We start from the raw sequence: 21,953 nt of genomic DNA on the forward strand, positions 1-21,953 counted from the left end.
TGAGAGGAATCCACACTTTTCACTCCCACTCCAGAAAATAAACACAGCATAAATGTTTTCTCTTTAGAATCCCAATTTTGTTCTATAAAACAATTTAACTAGTTAATTTCTTTTTCAATTCCTAAAGTCTACAAGAATCCAATGTTTGCAAATCTTCAAGATTAAAGAATCACTATAAGAAAATTGATAATAGATGACAGCCACTTCATGACAAAGATTATTTTATCATGTAAATAAGATCGAAGCCATGAAATAATTTTGGTCTATCAAATGATTAATGATATAATGGAATATTTTTTTATAATATCCATATGATAAAAATAATTTAGGCACAAATGTTGTGATAGAAATTTTATGTTGACCTTGGTAGACCAAAATTAACAGTAATTTTTTTTAAAATCCAAAACATTGCATTTGGATTGTGAAATGATTTTTGAAATTAAAAAATATATAAAACAAAAAGGTTGATTGACACTAAAAAGTATACATTTAATAAGGTTAAAATAATTAGTTTTTCACTTAAAGTGTTGATTAATGCGCTCATAACCTAAAAATTATCATAATGTTCCCCTAATAAATTTTTATGTTAAACTAATTCGTAGTGTGTTAATTTTTATATTGTAAATATTACAGGAATAAGGAGGGAATTGGAGCCTAAAGCATGAAACAAAGAAGATAAATTGATGGAGCCATTTGGAATGTATTATTGTGGAGATGTAATTAGTAACAAAGGAAAAAATAACATGACTATCACTCATTTTTATGTAAAATAGATAAGTAACAAAAATTAAATAATAATAAAATAAAAGAAAATGGAGAAGATGTTGCCTATAAAAAGATGAGGAGAGGAAGAATGAGGGGGAAGAAGACGAAAAAGGAGCTAAAGATTGAGGATTAAAAAGATTTGTTCTTTTGTGCAGTTAATTTTCTTGTATTATATTTCAAAAGTTTAAAATGAGAGTTTTGTTTTTTAATATGAGCAACTAATTTTCTAAGGTACGATGAAATGTAAAGCTCAACGATTTAAATTATTGAATTTATTACTCTCTTAAGTGAATCTTAAAGTTTATTTTCTTTGTTTGTATTTTTCTTCTTTACCGGTTTCTTTTTTGTCATGTTAATTTAGATTTATATAGTATTTTGATATAATGTCGACGCTCTAATGTAGTTGTGGCACATTAGGTACTTGATCACATATCTATTCACACTAATGGTTAGTTAAGGATTTAATGGCATAATAGTTAATTGATAAAAGAAAATGCAAAATACAAATATGAGTGAGTGTTATGACCATAATTTTAAAATCCGATAGTGGATCCTATAACCTTAGCCTTTTTTTAGATTGGTTCCTATTAATTTTTTTTGTACCTAATTTTCTTTATTTAATAATTGACTACTAGATTTTAAATTCTCTATAGTTTGACCCTCCACTCATCAGCTTATATTACAACTAAAGACTCTTATATTTGAACGTAAACAACACTTTTAAGCTGTGTGAACAGTACATTTTAAAACTTTCACTTTCACAAAAATTTTCTAAGTCCTAAAACTAAAACATTTCACTCACCACACTCATCATCCCTCTTACTCTCATAAACAACACTCAAAACTTAGCCACACTCATCATCATACTGTAAATCAATCAGCCACTATCATCCTTTAAGCCCTAGTCGGCCCACTGTTCCTTGCATTGGTTTTCTATATACAATTAGCCACTACCACCACTAAGCGAACAATTAAGCAATACCTAAATCGTAAACCCATTGATCAAATTCAAGCACGCTACCATGACCGTGAATGGTGAGGCGCAAGCAACACAAACTGTTCATCTCCCTGATGTTGTCATGCAACCTCCAATTCTAGGTTTGTTCTCATTCTTCATGTAAATTTGTTTAGAGCCCCAAGTGACTAAGTGAAAGTTTGTATTTTGGAGAGTCTGTAAGCAAGTGACTAACTGATCGAGATGATAGGTTAGTTAAGAAGTTGGATTATGGGATAGAGATATATAGAGTGAGGGTTTTTTATTTATCATTTGTAAAGGTTAAAGATGATGTAGTTGGAGATGGACAAAGAATTTGAGACTATGTAAAGCTGTTGATAAGGTTGCTCTATGTTTTTGTGTGTGATTTTCTTGGCGAGGAGGCAGGGGGTAAGGTATTTGCCTCTCATGCTTCCTCATTGTTGCATCAATATGGAAACTTACAAACCCAAAAAAGGAAAATGCAAAACAAAAGCAATAAAAATAAAAATTGGGCCATGTTAGAAGCTTGATTTACATGTTTTAATCACTTTCTTTTATTTTCACGCAAAAGAATAATGATCACTTATTGGTCACTCACTACCATCCAAATAAAATATTTTAAAGACCATTTGTTTTCCCAGCGAGGAAGATAAGAGAAATTTTGTCCTTATTCAGTCAAAACAATCGAAACCCCCCAAGTAGTAATTTGGATTTGGTTTTTTTTTTCCCCTTAAAAAAAGGAGTTGTGAGGCAACCATTTTTTTTTATTATGTAATAATAAAATAATAGTAGCATGCGAAGTTACCGTATTTGTCACACATGGTCCCAAATATGTTTATATAAATTATTTAAGTGAAAGAGATTTGTTGGTTATCATTTGTTAATATGCTTTTTTGAATTTTTGTTTCAATCCTAGATTATTTGCTACCATATCTTTCAATTCCACAATTTATTGCTCAATTCCAAGGCCTTTAAGCTTTTTACAGTGTAGGTGATCAAAACCAAGGTATTTTTAATTCTTTAATATATGCATTTACATGCAATAAATTGAGTAAATTAAATACATTTTGATATGCTTAAACTATATAGAAGCCTATTGATTATCTCCAAATCAAGAAACTTGTTTGGATAAAGTTTGTCGATTAATGTTTATCCAATGCGTTTCAAATGAGTATCTTCAACTTAGGTTTTATCACTTTTACTGTTTGTTGTAAATATAACAATAAACACCTAATATTTATAAATTATTTAGAAAGTTAGCTATGCTACTAAGGAGAAAAGAGCCACCAACAAGTTGAATCATTAACTTAATCGAAGAGGATACATTGGATTGATGCAAGATATGGTAAGTATGTAGCTATTAGTTTATGCTAAGTTAATTTGTTTAAGGTAATAATTATTGAGTAGACTAAAATAATCTCTTGTTTATCCACCAGTGATCAGAAACAGGTCTTTCAATGGACAAGAGTGAACTTTTGAACAAAGCTCGGAGAATGAAAAATAGGGGTTAGACCATGAAACTGAGAAAATTTTTTATCAAAATGGTGACGAACTTCAATGAACATAAATATTCTTTAAATGGTTTAGCCTAAGCAAATTATATTCATTATGTTATTATTTATTTATTTCTGATGGTGATAAAAAAAGGCTAAAAAATGAGACTAAGAAAGGCTCGCTGAAGTCAAATCGAAGAAATGACATACTTGCACAATCATTGAGAATGCTTCCTCAAATTGGCCATATGCAAAGGCTTGATAAATTTATAACCCCTACAAAGTACTTTCATATAGTTCATGCATATAGTCGCCATGCTAAAGAGAGTGAATTATATGCTTGAAAGAAATCAATCGAAAGTCAATCAGAGGAAATCACCAAACAAATAAAGAAGACACCTCGCCACTCAAATGTGGGAAGTTACACCTTCCCAGTAGTTCCTAGCCTTAGTGTTGATTATTGCATGAACGACAAGGATAATGACAAAATAGATGTAGTTGAACTAAAGATTAGTGTGTTTTTCTTTTTCTTTTTTTCCCAACTTCAGTGCATAAACTATGTTAGGACAATGATTGAGTTGCTATTTGATATTGTTTTTTACAGGAGCCTGATAATTTGGAGAACTCAATTGACCAGAGGAAATCTTCGCTTAAAAAAAATAGAAAAGAAGGAAAGAACTGATGAAAAGGATGAGAGTACACCTAAGAAGAAAAAAAAGTGCAACAAGAAACATTACTATCATGCCAAGAAAAAAATCCAATACTCAACATTGACTTGCCAATGGCTAATGCAAATGACAGTGGAAAACCTAAGCCTAGTAATTCTAGAAAACAATTATTTTAGGAGAAGGTAGAAATAGCTAATGGTATATAGCAACTTTCAATTTCTAGCCTAAGAACAAGGGCTACAAATCAGAAAGAAACAATGCGAAAAACGGTGTATTGCAACATGTGCTAAGAAACACTAGGTATGTGGCAGCGGTGCACAAAAACAACCATCAAATCTGCAACTCTTTGGCAAATTGTGTGACAAATACTTGGCTCCATCCAGTTGGATTGATGATGATGTATTTTAGCTAGAAGGTACTCTAGCCCATGTTGGGAAGATGGAGTGCGATGGAAATGCTGGAGATGCAAGTGATAGGAGTTAATGCTATTGAAGTATAAATATTACATAAGAGATTTTGGTTTTTCTTTGCAATAGTTTTCTAATGATAAGTTTTGGTATTTTGCCTCAATTGCTTCAGGATGTTGTATGAGTAAGTTATCCTAAATAAAAAAGGAACAAGACCATTTGTACTCATATGTCCAGGTTTTATGTCATCCCATCTTGGACAGGTACCAGATATTTCCCATCCCAGCAGAGCAGAAGGTTTGTGCAAGCACTTGAAAAAAGCCCATAAAGGACAATTCTTTATTTATGCCATATAATCCCAGGTTTGGATATTTCAAATTGTAATTAAGTGTTCTTATCCTTATTTATTCATTTTAGCTTGTCCTTTATAACTATTGCTTTTTTTTTTTTTTGCCTTTTTCTATTATAGCTTTCATTTAGTTTTAGTTGTGTTTGATGTGATGAAAAAATAAGTGTTTTATTTAGATCCTAAGGAGTACAATTCTTCTAATCTTGATTTAGAATAGCTAATTAAATCGTGTGTATTCCTTTTCATTTCATAATCCTCACATGCTCACTTTCTTTAATAGATTTATATACATCACCATTGTAATTTATCATATAGCGCCATGACACTGTTTTTAGTTGAGGATTCTAAGAAAAAATGGAATTATGGTTCAAAGATGAGATTTGTGCAAGTAAAACAAATTGCCTTAACTAAATGTCGTCTATCTATTACTTTAAGTCTAAAATAGAATATATTTATAATTATCTTTTTGGTTTATAATTGTGAATAGGCCCCTCAACAATCGAAAAGCTTTGGAATGTGACTATTATGTATTGAGGTACATAAATGACATTATAACAAACCTTAGTTTGCCAATGAATGATGTGAGTCAATGATGAATAGTATCATACGATTGGTTTATGCCATATATATTGCATTATTATATAAGTTTGGCAATTTTGACTTTATTGTTATCATTTCCATTGAAAGACCCGTATACACTTAGGCTGAGATAGATGAATTTAAAATTTATTTGGAGTGGCCTAACCATTATTCTGAAATCATTAGCGCATCAAAAAATGGTTGGTATAAGTTTGAAACTGCACACAAACCTGCCAATTTTCCTTTTATAGATTATAATTAGTGAAATTCAAGTAGCATCTGAAACTTGGAGTTTTACTTTAATAGATAACTCTTTATAATGATAGTGTTGGATATATTCATTGATGTCGCACATGTAGATTGAGTTTGAATTTGTAATGATTCTGTTTCATATAAAACTTAAAAGCGTTTTACTTTATAATGGTAATGCCAGGTATATTCCATTGGCGTTGCACATACAGGTTGAAAAAGATTGTTGGACTCGAAGTTTTGCTGGGCTACTTGGTAAGAAGGGGATGAGTTTTGCCACTACAAGATTTGATGGCTTTTTATCTTTCATAATTTGAAACATTTGCTCCTCGTTGCTAGAATTTGTCGTGTGAATTACTTTGGTTGGATACAACTGTTGGATACGAGTTAGATTTAGATTTGTAGAAGTTACTGTGATATGCTCATTAACTTATTCTATACACTATTATGAGGATGTTATTAATATAAAGTGTTTTGAACTTAATAGAATGTATAATTTAATTTTTGGTTCATATGAATTTGTAATTTAATTTCAAATATCGGAATGTATAGTTTAAATAAAAATTAATCACAATTTCTATTAATGTAAATTTAGATCTTGTGACAGAAAATATCAATCATAAATTCTGTCACAACAAAATAAATTATGACAGAAAATGTCAATCATAAATTCCATCACAATCAAAATAATTTACTTTCTAAAATTAACCGGATAATAATTTACGAATGAAAATCAATTTCCCGCCAAATTTTCAAATTAAAAAAAATCAATTTTCCAACCAAAAATTTGATTAAAATATTCATTCTCCATAGAATTTTAGTATGATAGACAAATGACTTGTAAACACTATCATAAGCTAATAACAAACTTTTTCTTTGTCATAAAAGAGTGACAAGTAGATAGATGATGAATATATTCGTTATCTTCCACCCCTTGTTATGATAGTTTTTTCCTGTCACCACTTTTTCTTGTAGTGAATACAAAATAAAAATCCTCTTCCAAAATACAAATACTCTTCCAATTAAGTTCCAACAGGCATTCTTAGTTCTTAATCTTTTATTCATAATTATCATTATAGATGGTTATTTCTATTAAATTATATTGCAATAATTTAATTAATAATTTTTTTGTTTGTTGTACAGTATAAAGTATAATTATTCATCATCGTCAATTTGTTTCTCTGATTTGTGTACATTATATAGTGTTGTTTTATATTATATAATAATAGAAAAAAAATTTAGTGAATTGGTGAATGAGAATTCGAGGAGTCCTTGTTAAACTTTAGATTCATGTCTATTTTTTTTTCTTTTAAAGTTGTCGAAATTGAGGCTATTATTATAAATATTGTCATTATTTTTATTAAATTCGTTTTATTATCTTATTGTTAGATATTGATACTGTTATTGAGAATACCCCCTTCTAGATAAATTGTCTGGTTCCGTCACTTAATTTACAAGAAATCCCGGTTTGCAACAGGTGTAATCTTCACTAATGCTTAGCGTTTTACTAAAAAAATTGTTATGGAATGAAGCATTTTTTTTTCGGTTACCATTAAAATGATGCTGAGACCCGCATTTGTTGACAACTTTAAATCTGTTTTAGATGGAAAGTTTTGTCTATTTATTCATTTTTTTAAGGTGTGGATGAGAGAACATGAGAAATTTCATTAACTAAACATTAATCTTAATTTTTTATTATTACTCGAACTACCATGGGTGTAAAGCATTCATGGCTAACCGCACTAGGTAAGCTAACTAAATAGCTAATTATAATCAAGCAGTGGCTTAGTACTGATATTTAACAAGTTTTAATTGGTAATTTTTTGAATATTAACATATACGTACATTACTACATTTTAACAGTAGAGTACTACTATAAATACACACATGACATAATATTTCTTAAAGATTACCAAAACTGAGATCAACACAAGATCTAAATTTATTATTTTCATCAAAATAAAAATTAACAAATAGTATTAAATGTCTCATTAATATGAGGGAGATTCGAATATAAGAATGAAGAATTCATGAATCATTCCAAGAGATCTTGATTATCAGTTCAACTAACTAGTACTCACAATTTTACTTTCTTGTAAAATATATTGCAGTTGGGTTTATAAAAAATGCTGAGAAGCAATGCGGAAGATATCTGGAGTTATTTTTGAGCTGTTGGCAACGAGCTTGGGAGTTGATCAAATGCACTACAAGAAAACTAGCAATAAATAACGGAAAAAAAAACTATTATAAAGGAGGGTGGATGACAGTGAAATTATCCATCATCTATGTACTTGTTACTCTTTTATGATAGAAAAAAAATATGTCATTAACTTATGATAGTGTTTACATGTTATATGTTTATCATGGAAAAAATGAATAAATTATTTAATTTTTTGGCAGGAAAATGTGAATTTTTTTTATTTTAAAATTTTGGCGGGAAAATTGATTTTCGCATGTGAATTATCGTCTAGATAATTTTAGCGGGTAAAATACTAAGTTTGTGATGGAATTTGTGATTGATATTTTCTGTCATTAATTTTTTTATGATTTATTTTATGATTAATATTTTCTGTCACAGATTATAAATTTATACTGAAAGAAATTATGAATTATATCATTTAAATTTATGCATTCCTATATATGAAATTCAAGTATAAATTCATATGAACCAAAAATTAAATTATACATTCTATTAAGTCCAAAAACACTTATATTAATACTACCATCTAGGGATGGCAAAAATCCCCACGGGGATGGGTACCCTTGGGGATTTTTCCCATTCAGGGAGGGTATGTGGATAATTTCATACCCAATTTCTTATTCGGGGAAGGGACGAGAAATTTTTTTTACCCAATTTCTTATTCGGGGAGGGGACAGGGATGAGGTGGAATCCCCATCCCCTACCCATTTCTCCATTTTAATTTTTTATTTAATTTTTATTTTTTAAAATTACTAGTAAATAAATAATAAAATTTGAATTATAAAATTATAAGTATTGGTAAAAATAAAAAATATCAAAATATTTATATTATTAAACTTTTAGGACTAATTAACTAATTAAAGTCCTAAATTTTTATTTAGGACATTAAAAAGACCAGACATATTCTGTTAGCCCAAAACTTTTTTTTTAATTTTAATATTCATTAAATATTTTAAACTTAAATCTATTTTTTATTTATTTTTAGATGTTATAATTTCCCACAACAAATCACAATTTTAATATCTAATCTAATCTAATATTTGCTCTTGATTTGCTTTGACTTAACTATTGTGCTGTAAAGGGAATAGTCCACATTTATAAAGTGCCCACGCCACCATTAAAAAGTTAATTTTAAATTTAAATTTGATTTTATTTGTAACAATTTTGTATTAGGCTATTAATTTGTTCATGATAGTTTGTATCCCTTGCATATTGCGTTACTTACTAATTTTATGTATGTGACTTTTGTAATGGATATTAATGTAAGATATATTTCGAACTTTACTTTTATTTGAATTTTTTATTTTAATATGATTAACTCAAAATCGAAAACAAAAAAAAATATATTAGTTATTCGGGGATCGGAGACTCTTAGGGATCTCCTGTTATTATTCGGGGAGGGGATGAAGATTCTCTTAAATAATTTTGACGGGGACGGGGAGGGGACGAGGACATACGCAAAATATTGGGGATGGATACGAGGAGATTGATCCCCTCCCCTTCCCTCCCCATTGCCATCCCTACTGCCATCCAAAAACAGTTGTATGCAACAGTTATATCAAACAAAATCAATTCAGCAGACAAAATCCAGCAACTAAGAACAAATGTATGAAGTTTTACAAGATAAGAAGGCATCAAGTGGCTGTAGTGCTGAACTTATCCCATAATTTCAGTAAACTTCCAGTACATGAACTGCCATTTTCAACAAATACCCGGCCAAACTCTCAAGTCCAGTAACTTCTTTCAACCTGCATGTGCAACATCAAATGAATATACCTAGCATTATCTTTATAAAGAATTAACTACTACAATAAAACCATTAAGTTTTAGATACAATAGAATCATTACAAATTTAAACTCAATTTGCATGTGCAGCACCAATGAGTATAGCCAATATATCGTTATAAATATTTATCTATTAAACTAAAACTGGAGGTTTCAGATGCAACTTAACTTAATTCCTTGCTGAAATAAAATATGGAACCCAAATGGTACCCACAAAATTAAAATTACTATCCTCCAAGTACGAAAATAAAGAGCAAGCTTTGGTTTGAATAGCAAGTATACAAATTTTGATGCCAAACGCACAGTACAGACCACATGTTCACATGATATATCAATCAATCAAAAGAATAATTCAATTTCATTTCTTCTCTTACAATTACAAGAACCAATTCCATTAACTAAGTGGCATGTGTTGTTCCGTCAACAACTACCATTGTTATTTTGTTGTCTTCTATTATTAACTTTATTGTTATTTTAATTTTTTGCCTTAAAATTAACCTCATTATTCAAATTCATCAACTCGCCGTTATTGCCACTTTGTCTATAGTTTTTAACCAAGTAGGAGCTAGACCTACGAATTCGACAAATTATGAGTCAGCCATGCAATTCATACCGTATCCCAAATTGAACGTATTTCTTCGTAATTACTTACCTCTTTATTTATAATAATTAGAGTAATGCTACATTTATAAAGTCCAGATACAAAATTTCCACCCTATTTATGTGGCATACGTCTGCCGCTCTTACATATTCTAGGTGAGGTAGAAAACTAGAAATGATAAGCTAAGTTACCAGCTATCACACAACAATTTATAATAATGTTAGGTCATATATATAATTGGTTAGGATATAAATTTTGTATCACAATTTGTAAGCTTAAAGCTACTAATTAACTATAGCATATTTAAGTAATAATAAAAATGCTCGTTAAGAGTAATCAGAAGAATTTTATTTAACCAAATTTTGTAACATTCTGATTACCATAATTGGCGGAGTTGAAATACTGAGTTGTATAGTTAAACATATCTAATGGTTATAGGTATAGCTTGGTAACAATTAATAAGAGTACAATAAATGGAAAGAAATGTATATGCATTGCTATAAACGTATGAATAATGATTTAGTGTAATTGCATTGTTCTTATAGCGAGACACTGCCACTTGCTACTGACTGATTAATCGATAATGTCAACAACACTTATAAGAATCATAAAATTGTCCCATGTGTTTATTTGCTCAATTTCCATATTTGTTGATGCAATGTTTTAAAAGCACTACATGTAGAAAATTGACGGTGTGAGATAATGATTACAATTTTGAAAGATCTGTCTGATAAACACATGAAATAATCTTAATTAGGAAAAAAAATAAAAGTACGTAAAAAAGATATACAATTAAGAATCACAGAAGAAGTTGCTATTAACTTTAAACGTGACCTTTTAAGATCCATTAATAAGTGTATTCGGTGTATTGTTTTATATTATATTGAATTGTACAATAATAAATTATCTTTAAGTGTACGGTATTACGCCTTAATACATAATCATATATGCTGTAGCATGGATTATATTGTATATTTAAATACCTTATAATATTTAGTAAAGATTAGTTTATTTAATTATTGTTATAAAAAATCCATCGATCATCAAAGTTTGTTGAAGTCAATTCGAGTATGGTTGGAATCCCATCGTTGAATCTATTCAGCCATACAACTATCACGGCCAAAAGGAATTTCAGTACACTTAAAGATAATTTAATTTTTTATTACATGTTTTAAATATATTTTATTTTATCAAAAAGTTACCAAATAATATATATTTATAAGCAATCAATTAATGGTATTATTAATTTCATGATTACTTTAATATTGTGATTATTAAGTTAAATATTACATTAAATATGCAAGCTGTGGTTAATTAAATAGACAATTGTTTTTAAAATTAATCTTAACTAAATCCATGTGTACATTGGGATTACTAATCCCATGATTTTGGGTCCACTAATCTAATCCAAAGTGAAGCTTGCCGGACATAAGATAAATGATTAATTTAATCCTATATTTAATCCTAAATCCTAAAAATAGCAAAGTGCCATTTTAAATGACTGCCATGTCTTAGGTAATAGTTAAAAATTCATATTATCGTTGACGAGATAATTTTTCAATATCAACAAATAGATGAGGAATCACACGCCACATTTTTTCAGATACGAATATAAGTTTTTTAGCCAAACTTTGTAAGTATATCACTCTTATATATAAAAGGTAGTAACAACAAATTATAGAGACTGGTAATAGCAAAAATATTTGAGCCATTATATAAGATTATAGGGCGTCCACTCGTCTTTATTGTTGGCTCTCCTTTGAAAAATCTGCCAACCTATGCTTCCAATTAAGGACGGCCTTAGGCTTTCTCTTCTCACTCTTATTTAATATTCTTTCTAAATCTAATTCTCTTGCTATACACACACACACACACACACACATGTATGTGTATATATATATATGGTATCTAATCTTACTCATTTCTATTATCTTCTATATATTTTTTCTTTCAAAATATAATTCACTTATATATCTCTTATACAGACGCATATATGGTATCGAATCTTAATCATTTTCTTTATATATGGTATCTATTCTTATTCATTTCTATCATCTTCTATATATTTTTTTCTTTCAAAATGTAATTCACTTAGATATCTGATATCTCTTATACAGACGCATATATGGTATCTAATCTTAATCATTTTCTAATCTTACTCATTCCTGTTATCTTCTTGCCATGCTTATCACAAAACTTATTACAGCTTTGCAATCTTTGTTTGTGTTCTATTTATAGCTTGCTTTGTTCCATTTTCTTTCCAATGTCTCTCTAATGAACTCCAATAAAGATTCATCCGCTGTTCATCCGCAACCATTGATGAAGCAGACACATAACAATGGGAGTATTGTTTTTGATTATCACAAGTTGCAAAAACAAGCCAACTTGCCAACATGGTTCATTTGGCCAAACTTGGAGTTTGCTCAAGAAGAGCACAAAGAGCCATTGATAGACTTACAAGGATTCATAAGTGGGGATGAAAGAGCAACTGCTGAAGCAATCGAGCACGTTCGAGGGGCTTGCGTGAACCATGGCTTGTTCCAAGTAATCAACCATGGTGTTGATGCAAGTCTACTGAAAGCAGCTTCTGAAGAAATTGACTCCATTTTCAAGCTTCCTCTTGAGCGAAAGCTTGGCATTCCAAGAAAGACCGGTTTGCCACAGGGGTATTCTGGTGGTCATGCTGAGCGTTTTACTAAAAATTTGACAAGGAACGAAACATTTACTTTTGATTACTATGAAAACGATGCTGAGCCCCTCGTTGTTGACCACTTTAAATCTGTTCTTGGACAAGATTTTGAATGCAGTGGGTAAGTTTTGTTTATTTATTCTTCTTTTTAAGGTTTGGACGAGTGAAGGTGAGAAATCTCACCTGAATTAATCATTATCCTTTATTAGTACTTAAATAAAAAATAAAACAATTTCGAAGATGTCGAAAAGCTCCGAAAACCTTGAAACCCCAGAAAACCCTAGTTTATTGAAAACGATTCCACCACCGCTGCCTGAGGATCGTTCTACCAAAAAGGCTCGTTTTCGCAGCCATGGTATGGATGAGGATAACCCACCGCCGCCATCTTTCAAGGATGCACTCATGCCCTAGACTCAACAGAGAAGTTTTGACGATACTGAGATGGATGAACAGTGGGATTTTGAACCTGGAGACGTAATTGTTGGGGACAATGGTGCCATGCCAACTATTAAATTTTCTCAACGAATCCATGAGAAGTTAGTTCAACCTTGGCAAAACTCTGTGGTGGTAAAGTTGTTGGGGAGGAATATCGGATATAAGGTTTTGTGCAATCGGCTGAAGGTCATGTGGCATATGATTTTGGATTTCTCAGTAATCGACCTTGAGAATAATTACTATTTAGTTCGTCTTAATTCACCAGAGGATGCTGTTTATGTGTTAACTGAGGGGCCATGGGTAATCTTTTGACATTATCTAACAGTCCAACCTTAGAATCCCAGCTTCGATAGTACTGTTACAGAGCTTGATTCTGCAGTTGTTTGGATACGTTTGCCTGGAATGGCTTTCCACTTATATGATAAGCGTGTCCTAAGAAAGATTGGACAACTCGTGGGTAATGTCATTAAAATTGACTATCGTACTGAACTGCGAGAAAGGGGCAAATTTGCTAGGATTGCTATTCGTGTCTCTCTTACTCAACCGCTGGTGTCTCGGTTTAATTTGGATGGAAGGATTCAAAAGGTTGAATATGAAGGGCTGCCGATTATATGCTATCAATGTGGTAAGTATGGTCACAGTAGCACGGTTTGCTTAAATAAACAAACTTCGAATGGGATAAACGAGGCAAACTCCGTGAACAACCCACAAGCTAACATACCAGTCGAGAAGATCGGTGTCCCGACTGTGGCCAACAGCAGCAGTGAGAGATTTGGCCCATGGATGGTTGTGGAGCGAAAAGGGAGAGCAAGAGTAGTTGTAGATAAGGAGAACATTGCGGATTCGGAGAGGAATCAACGAACGAATTTCAATACTAATTCTCGGTTTGCTGCTTTATCTGAAGATCATGATGCACCAACCGAGGAGGAGCTTGATAGTCAGAACCCCATACACGCCCCTCCCCAGCAACCAATCAAGTCCATTACAGATCACTTCAACAATCGAAAAAACCCTACTCTGAAAACCTCTCGCACTTTAAAACCTCATCACCATCTGTCCAAAGGAAAACAAGTGGCCAAACCACAGTTTCCAAAACCTAAACCACTGCACCTTACCGCATCCAGCTCCATGCATGAAACTCTAGGTCCCCATGTCACCAAAATCCTACCCCATAATACCAATGATCCTAACCCGAGACACACGCCTAGTGATACCGTTGAATTTACGTTCAACTTGACCACTCTTGATCCCACAAAACATACGGCTGTCACTTTACCTTTTAGAAACCGGGCCACTGCAAGACAGCCACCAAGTGGACCAATTGTTACCGAACCTGCACAGCAACTCCCTCCAAAGCAGCTTGCAGAACCTCCTGATGGCAAAGATGCAGGGGTTATTGACATAAGGGTGAATAATGAGGGTGATTCTCAACCTGTAGTTGGACATGAAGGTGAAGACATTATGTCCGATACTGATGACACGATTGTACAGGAGACTCCTGGAGTGCATGAAGGAATGATAGTGGGGCCTAGTCCGTAAGCCGTTCCTGCTCACCCATTACTCATAATTGTTTTATGGCAATTTCAATTTTATTCTGGAACGTTCAAGGGCGGGGTCCCCAACTTTTAGACGAACTTTTTCCGCTTTAGTCAAGAACTACAATCCTATAATTGTAGCAATTTTCGAGCCAAGAGTCAGTGGGAAAAAAGTAGATGATTTTATCAAAAAAAGTGGTTTTGACCGTTCTCATCGTGTGGAGGCTAATGGATTTTCTGGAGGTATTTGGGTGTTATGGCGTGATTTTTTTGACGTTGAGGTTGCCTTAAATCATAATCAGTTTATACATTTAAAAATCAGTACCCATAATGTTACTCAAGCTTGGGTCACAGCAGTCTATGCGAGCCCCAATTCAAATCGCCGTCATGAGCTTTGGCATCAATTGAATTGCATTGCGAGATCGATGCATGATCCTTGGCTGGTGGGGGTGATTTTAACTCAATTTTATATGCTGAGGAAAAACGTGGAGGGTCTCAATTGGGCACCGGGATTTGTCCACTCTTTAGTTCTTGGTTTCATGCTAATAAAATGGTTGATTTGCCTTTCAGTGGTCCTCGGTTCACTTGGGTTCGTGGGAGTTTGTCCAAGCGCCTTGATCGTGCTCTGGGTAATAAGGATTGGATTCTAAAGTTCGATAATTATTCAGTCACCAATCTTCCGAGAGTTGATTCTGATCACCGACCGGTTTTGGTTCGTTTTGAGCGCAATGGTAGAGGAATGGGGAGTATAAAGCCTTTCCGGTTTCTAGTTGCCTGGATGACAGACAATCGGTTTGGGAATTTTATGCAGGATAATTGGCAGGGAAATATGCCTTATGCTCAAGCAGCCTCTAGCTTCACAAGCAAGGTAACTACTTGGAATAGTGAAGTGTTTGGTAATATTTTTAAACGGAAAAAAGAATTGTTGGCTCGACTTGGTGGGGTTCAGAAAGCCTTGGAAAATAGGCCACTCATTAGCTTGTATCGCCTGGAAACAAAGTTAAAAAAGAAGCTGGAAGAAGTAATGTCCCAAGAGGAGCTGTTATGGTATCAAAAATCTCGTAGAGAGTGGATAAAATATGAGGATCGAAATACATCTTTTTTTCATCAAAAAACCATTACAAGGAGGGCTCGTAATCGCATCACTGCAATTAGGGATGAAGGAGGTAATTGGATTTATGAAGCACAAGAAATTAAAGACCATGCTGTGACTTTTTTCTCTACGTTATATAGATCTGAACAGGATACCTATCAGCCGTATCAGGTGCAAGGGTGTTTTCCTCAAATTGACCAAACCCGATTGGTGAGTCTTGCTATGCTAATTGATAAGGAAGAAGTTCATGCGGTTATCTGTCAGACGAGTCCTCTCAAAGCTCCTGGAATCGATGGCTATCCTGCAGGGTTTTATCAGGCTCAGTGGCATATTGTTGGTGAGTCTTTTAGTGCTGGTATAAATGAAGTCTTCAATTCGCACAGTATCCCAGGAGAGGCTAGTAAAACTCTCCTAGTCCTAATTCCAAAGACTAAGCGCCCCACATCCTTCAGGATGTATCGCCCTATTAGTTTATGCACAGTATTTTATAAAATAGTAACCAACATTATTGTGACTAGACTCCAAGCCTTACTCCCTGATCTTGTTGGGCCTCACCAGACGAGTTTTGTCCCCGACCGGCATATTACGGAGAATATCATCATCGCTCAGGAGGTTGTCCACTCTATGCGACGAAAGCTGGGTAAAAAAGGTTTAATGGCTATTAAGATTGATTTAGAGAAAGCATATGATAGATTGAACTGGAATTTTATTCATGAGACTTTAATGGAGCTAGCTTTACATTTCGATCTTATCCACTTAATAATGGAGTGCATTACGTCTAATAGGATGAACATTTTGTGGAATGGGGAATTAACGGGGGATTTTGCCCCTAGTAGAGGTGTTCGGCAGGGGGACCCGTTGTCTCCTTATATTTTTGTTCTCTGCATCGAGTGACTAAGTCATGGAATTTATCGCTCTATCCAACAAAAGCAATGGAAACCTATTCGCTTAGCCTGAATGGGTACTCCTCTAAGCCACTTATTTTTTGCTGATGATTTATTACTCTTTGCAGAGGCTTCTAGTGCACAAGCTTTTTTCATTAATTCGGTCTTAGAAGGATTTTGTTTGAGTTCTGGCGCAAAGGTGAACAAATCTAAGACTCAAGTCTATTTTTTGAAGAATATCTCCGAAGCTGTAGCTGGTCGTTTGGGGCATGACCTGGGGTATACAGTCACAAAGAATTTGGGTACCTATTTAGGCATGCCTCTGCTACATCGCCGGGTTTCGAAGCAAACATACCAGGGAATTCTGGATAAAATGCAGCAAAGACTTTCGGGTTGGGCTGCTTCTCAACTGTCCTTGGCAGGGCGTATTACCCTCACCCAATCCGTTCTCCAAGCAATACCTATTTATGCTATGCAGACTACTAATTTATCGGCTAGTATCAAGACTAAAATTGATCAAGTGTGCAAACGATTCTTGTGGAGTGGGATTGCCGAAATGCGTAAGATGAGTTTAGTTAGTTGGCAAACTATATGTCAACCGAACCTGACTGGTGGGCTAAGATTTAAGAGATTGGAGATTATGAATGACGCATTATTGTTGAAGGTTGCTTGGAATTTGATCACGGAACCTGGTAAACTTTGTGCCCAAGTCTTAGCTACAAAGTACAAAGTGTCACTCTCGGATATCCCACAATCTCTTCCCACTCGGCATGGCTCTCATTTGTGGAAGTCTGTGTGTCGAGTTTGGGATCATGCAAAACGGGGGTTACGCTGGAATGTTGGTAATGGCCTAAGAGTGAAGTTTTGGTGGGATTGCTGGGCCACGGCATCTTCTCCCCTTGCGGCGTTTACTTTGAAACCAATACCTCCTGAACTTTGTGATTTGTATGTGGCTGACTTTGTGACTGCAGATGGCACCTGGAACTGGCCGAAGTTCAGCTACCTCTTATCTCATAATGCAGTGATGCGTATTGCTTCAGTTCATCCCCCGTCGGCGTGGAATGGTGCTGATAAAGCTTACTGGGCAGCTGCAACTCATGGAAAATTCACAGTAAAGTCAACTTATGACCACTTGGCTCAGCCATATTTGCAGGAAAGGGATACGATCTGGCGGTTGGCATGGTCATGGAAAGGCCCGCAGAGCATAAAGACTTTCATATGGTTGGTGCTACATAATCGCTTGAAGACGAGGGGAGAATTAGCGTCACGACAGTTAACTATTGACACACATTGTGAGAGATGCGGATATGAGTTGGAGACCACAATCCATGTGCTTCGTGACTGTCCTTATTCTAGAGCGGTGTGGCTTCGCCTTCTTCAGGACCATAATCATAAGGAGTTCTTCAATGCTGATCTTGTGGGGTGGATGTCAAGGAATTTGCAAGCTTCAAACAAGTATCCGTGCAGTAACCTTTGGCGTGTCATGTTTGGAGTGGCTACTTGGCGAATTTGGTACTGGCGGAACCATTTTATTTTTACTAAGGAATATTGGGAGAGCAATGCTATTGCAATGGACATCAAAGTAAGGGCTGCTGAAATTCAACGAAGTCATTCCTTTTCTTTTGCTGCTGGCACTACCCGTATCGAAAGATGGATTCGTTGGATTTCGCCTGTTTGGCCTTGGGTTAAATTAAATTCAGACGGTGCCAAGAAATCTTCGAGGATGGTAGGAGCTGGTGGGCTAATTCGTTATTTCAGAGGTGGGTGGCAGGTAGGATACAATGCCAATTTAGGTGTGTGCTCGGTGACTTCAGCTGAGTTATGGGGTTTATTTCATGGATTATCTATCGCTTGGCAATATGGGTTCCGCAAAGTTTACGTGGAAGTAGATAGCATGTGTGTTATGAAGTTAATCTCCAACTCCAACCCTCCTATCAATGAGCATTTTACTCTCATTAAGGAAATTCAAGCTCTCCTCCAGCGCGATTGGTTGACCAAAGTGGAGCATATCTACCGAGAAGCCAATGAAGCAGCGGATTTCCTAGCTTCGTATAGTTTTTCTTTCCCTTTAGGTTTATATTGTTTTCAATCTATTCCTCCAAATATGCTTAGCATATTGATTAATGATGTTCATGGGGTTGCACAATCCCGATTAGTGTTGCCTTAGCTCTTTTAAGAGCCCTTTAATGATAAAAAAAAAAATACTTAAACTCTTGGGTGATTGGTCGGACAAAGCGCATTCTCGCTAGTCGAGCTACACATTTAAATAGCTAATGGTAATAAACCAGTGGCTTGACTACTAATGATATGGACTGGGTACCGATCTGTCTACAAGTTTTGGTTGGTAATTCTTTTAACAATAATGTAATTGTAACTATGTTTTACTACAGTACTAATATACATAGACACGTGAGATAACATGCATGTTTAAAATATCACCACAACTGAGATCATAATTAGATCGAAATTTATTATTCTCATCAAAACAAAATATATATATATATATTATTGATTTGTATTAACTGTCACATTAATATAAGCAAGTTTCAAATAAGAATGAGACTTCATGTATCATTCCAAGAGATCTTAAATATCAGTTCCAACAACTAGCACTCACAATTTTCATTTCTTCTAAAATATATTGCAGGTGGGTTTATCAAAAATACTGCCAAGCAATGTGGAAGCTATCCGGAATTCTTTTTGAGCTATTGGCAGTGTGCTTGGGAGTTGATCGAAAGCATTATAAGAAATTTTTTGAAGACGGATACTCGATCATGAGACTCAATTTTTATCCTCCTTGCAACAACTCAGCACTCACTCTTGGCACTAGCCCTCATTATGACCCAAGTTCCATAACCATTCTTCTTCAAGAACGAGTTGAAGGCCTTGAAGTTTTTTCAAATAATAAGTGGCAAACTGTCCGACCTCGACCAGATGCCCTAGTCATTATTATTGGTGATACTTTCATGGTAATTTTTAAATATTTTAGCAATTCATGTTTTTATTTTTTATTTTATCTTCATTTCTTCCCAACTTTTTTTTTCTGATGAAAAAGTTGCATGATAACGACCACCATGTTATCGTATAACTATCTAAATCACATAACTCTATGTGTCTAAGTTAGAATACCTCACAATCATTGTACGTTATAACGATAAAAAAATTTTAGTTCATCCATAACCAGAATTTTTTTTTAACCTTTTTCAAATATTATCTTAGTCTTAGATCTTAAGTTAAGGCATTGGTTTTTAATTTAACCAAATACTTGAGAAGGATACAAAAAACTTGTGAGTATTGACGAAGAATTTATGACCATTGTAATAGAAAAAAGTTGTTTCGGGATACAACCAAATTTAGATTATTTAAATTTGTATATACACTAGAATGTCTGACGTTATATGACTAAATGCGCATACAAATGATAGTATATATGCTGACATATATACTCAATACGGTTAAAAGATTACTAGCATATAATTAATTTATTTTTCTTGATAAAAATAGCTTCTAGCTAGTTTTATAATACGGCGTTAACAATCTATGAAAATTTTGTCTCAAAATGTTGTTCTTGTACATGTATAATATTGAAACACTGAGACCTTTATATGTTGCGAATATTATGTAGGACGCGACAGCTTTTTTTGTAACAACTTGAAAAAATAATGACGGGGCATATATTTGGTCGTTCATCTGTTTGTTTGTTTATTTGTTTGATACATGTTATTTATATAGGCATTATCTAATGGGATATACAAGAGCTGCCTGCATAGAGCAGTGGTGAATGGGGAAAGAGAGAGAAGGTCATTGGCTTTCTTTGTGACCCCGAAAGCAGACAAAGTGGTAAGACCCCACAAGATCTTATTTGCAGAGAAGGGACAAGATTATATCCAGATTTCACATGGTCACAATTGTTAGGCTTCACTCAAAAACACCATAGAGTTGATGCGGCTACTTTCCCAAGCTTTGTCAACTGGCTCTCGTCTTCCAAAAACCTCTAAGTCCTTTATAATAAGTGGGATCATTATTGAGAATAACTCTATGTATTTTATATTGTTTTCAATCTAGCAAATTCATCTCCATCAATAAATTTATAATAAAAATTTATTGTTGAGAATATGTATTTTATAGTGTTTTGAACCTACCGTATTCATCTCTATCAATAAATTTATTATAAAAAATTTTAAATTTAAAAATCTTAAAGTTATCCTTCTCTATCTCTACTCAAAATTGCACACTCTCACATTCTACAAACCAAACTCTCGATTTGACTTTCTTTTAAATTCATTTTTTAGTCAAAATTTCTATTTCATCCTTTCTATATATGGAAATTTTTTTTTCTTGATATTTACTAGATTGTATGATTGATAAAGATCAATTTCTTTCACTAACTTTAACGACTAGTAAAAAAAATTTGTTCATATTTGAATGATTAATTTTGCTTCTCTTAGTTTACAATAACCTAAAACAAAGACAATTATTTGCGGTTAAAAGAAAATATATAAAGTAATTGATGAGAATTAAGGAATTGAGAATTAAAATAGAAAAAATATCAAAAACTATTTTGATAATGAAATTCTTAATTAAAAAGGTGATGTATAGAAAAAAATATTGGTAGCTTTAAATAATGTATCTTGTTGGTAGGTATATATGAACATATATTACACCAAGCAATAATCGTCTCTTGTTGTGAAAATTTTAATATACTCGCAAGCGCACGAATCTAGAAATAGAATAGTGGTAACGAGGTCGATCCCACAGGGATTGTTATAAATTAAAAAGTCTAATTTAAATCTAAAATTAATATTAATTCTAACCTAGTTGAGCAAATTGAGTTTTTAAAAAAATTAAACCAATTAAACTAAGGAAGCAATTAAAATAAAGGAGAATTCAATAAGATAAGAATTACCAAGGTTTCAGAATCTACCACTATTCAACTAGTAATTATCTAATTATTAATTAATCCCCAATTTTAGAGTGACAACTCGAAATCAATCTATGTCATCTCATGGATATAACAATTAAGCCCAAGTAATTAAATCTAATGTAGGTTCTTTTTCTGCTTAATAATATGACATCTAAGAATCTCATGTAAACATATTGAATAACAAAGAGTCAAAGTTTCCTAAGCACTCCATGTAAACAATTTAATGAAAGACATAAAATCAAAGATAATCATGTATAAACTTTATAGATCTAAGCATAGAATTAATCGAATATTAATCTTAACAATCAATAATGCATGACA

At 33.2% G+C, this 21,953-nt stretch overlaps 1 pseudogene; it reads left to right on the top strand.

Annotated features, from left to right (window-relative positions):
* The first annotated feature begins 12,346 nt into the window (after window positions 1–12,346).
* On the top strand, window positions 12,347–20,706 carry LOC18040898 (annotated as a pseudogene).
* The last annotated feature ends 1,247 nt before the right edge of the window (window positions 20,707–21,953 follow it).

This window comes from Citrus clementina, unplaced genomic scaffold (assembly GCF_000493195.1).
Source record: "Citrus clementina cultivar Clemenules unplaced genomic scaffold, Citrus_clementina_v1.0 scaffold_5, whole genome shotgun sequence".
Taxonomy (NCBI): domain Eukaryota; kingdom Viridiplantae; phylum Streptophyta; class Magnoliopsida; order Sapindales; family Rutaceae; genus Citrus; species Citrus x clementina.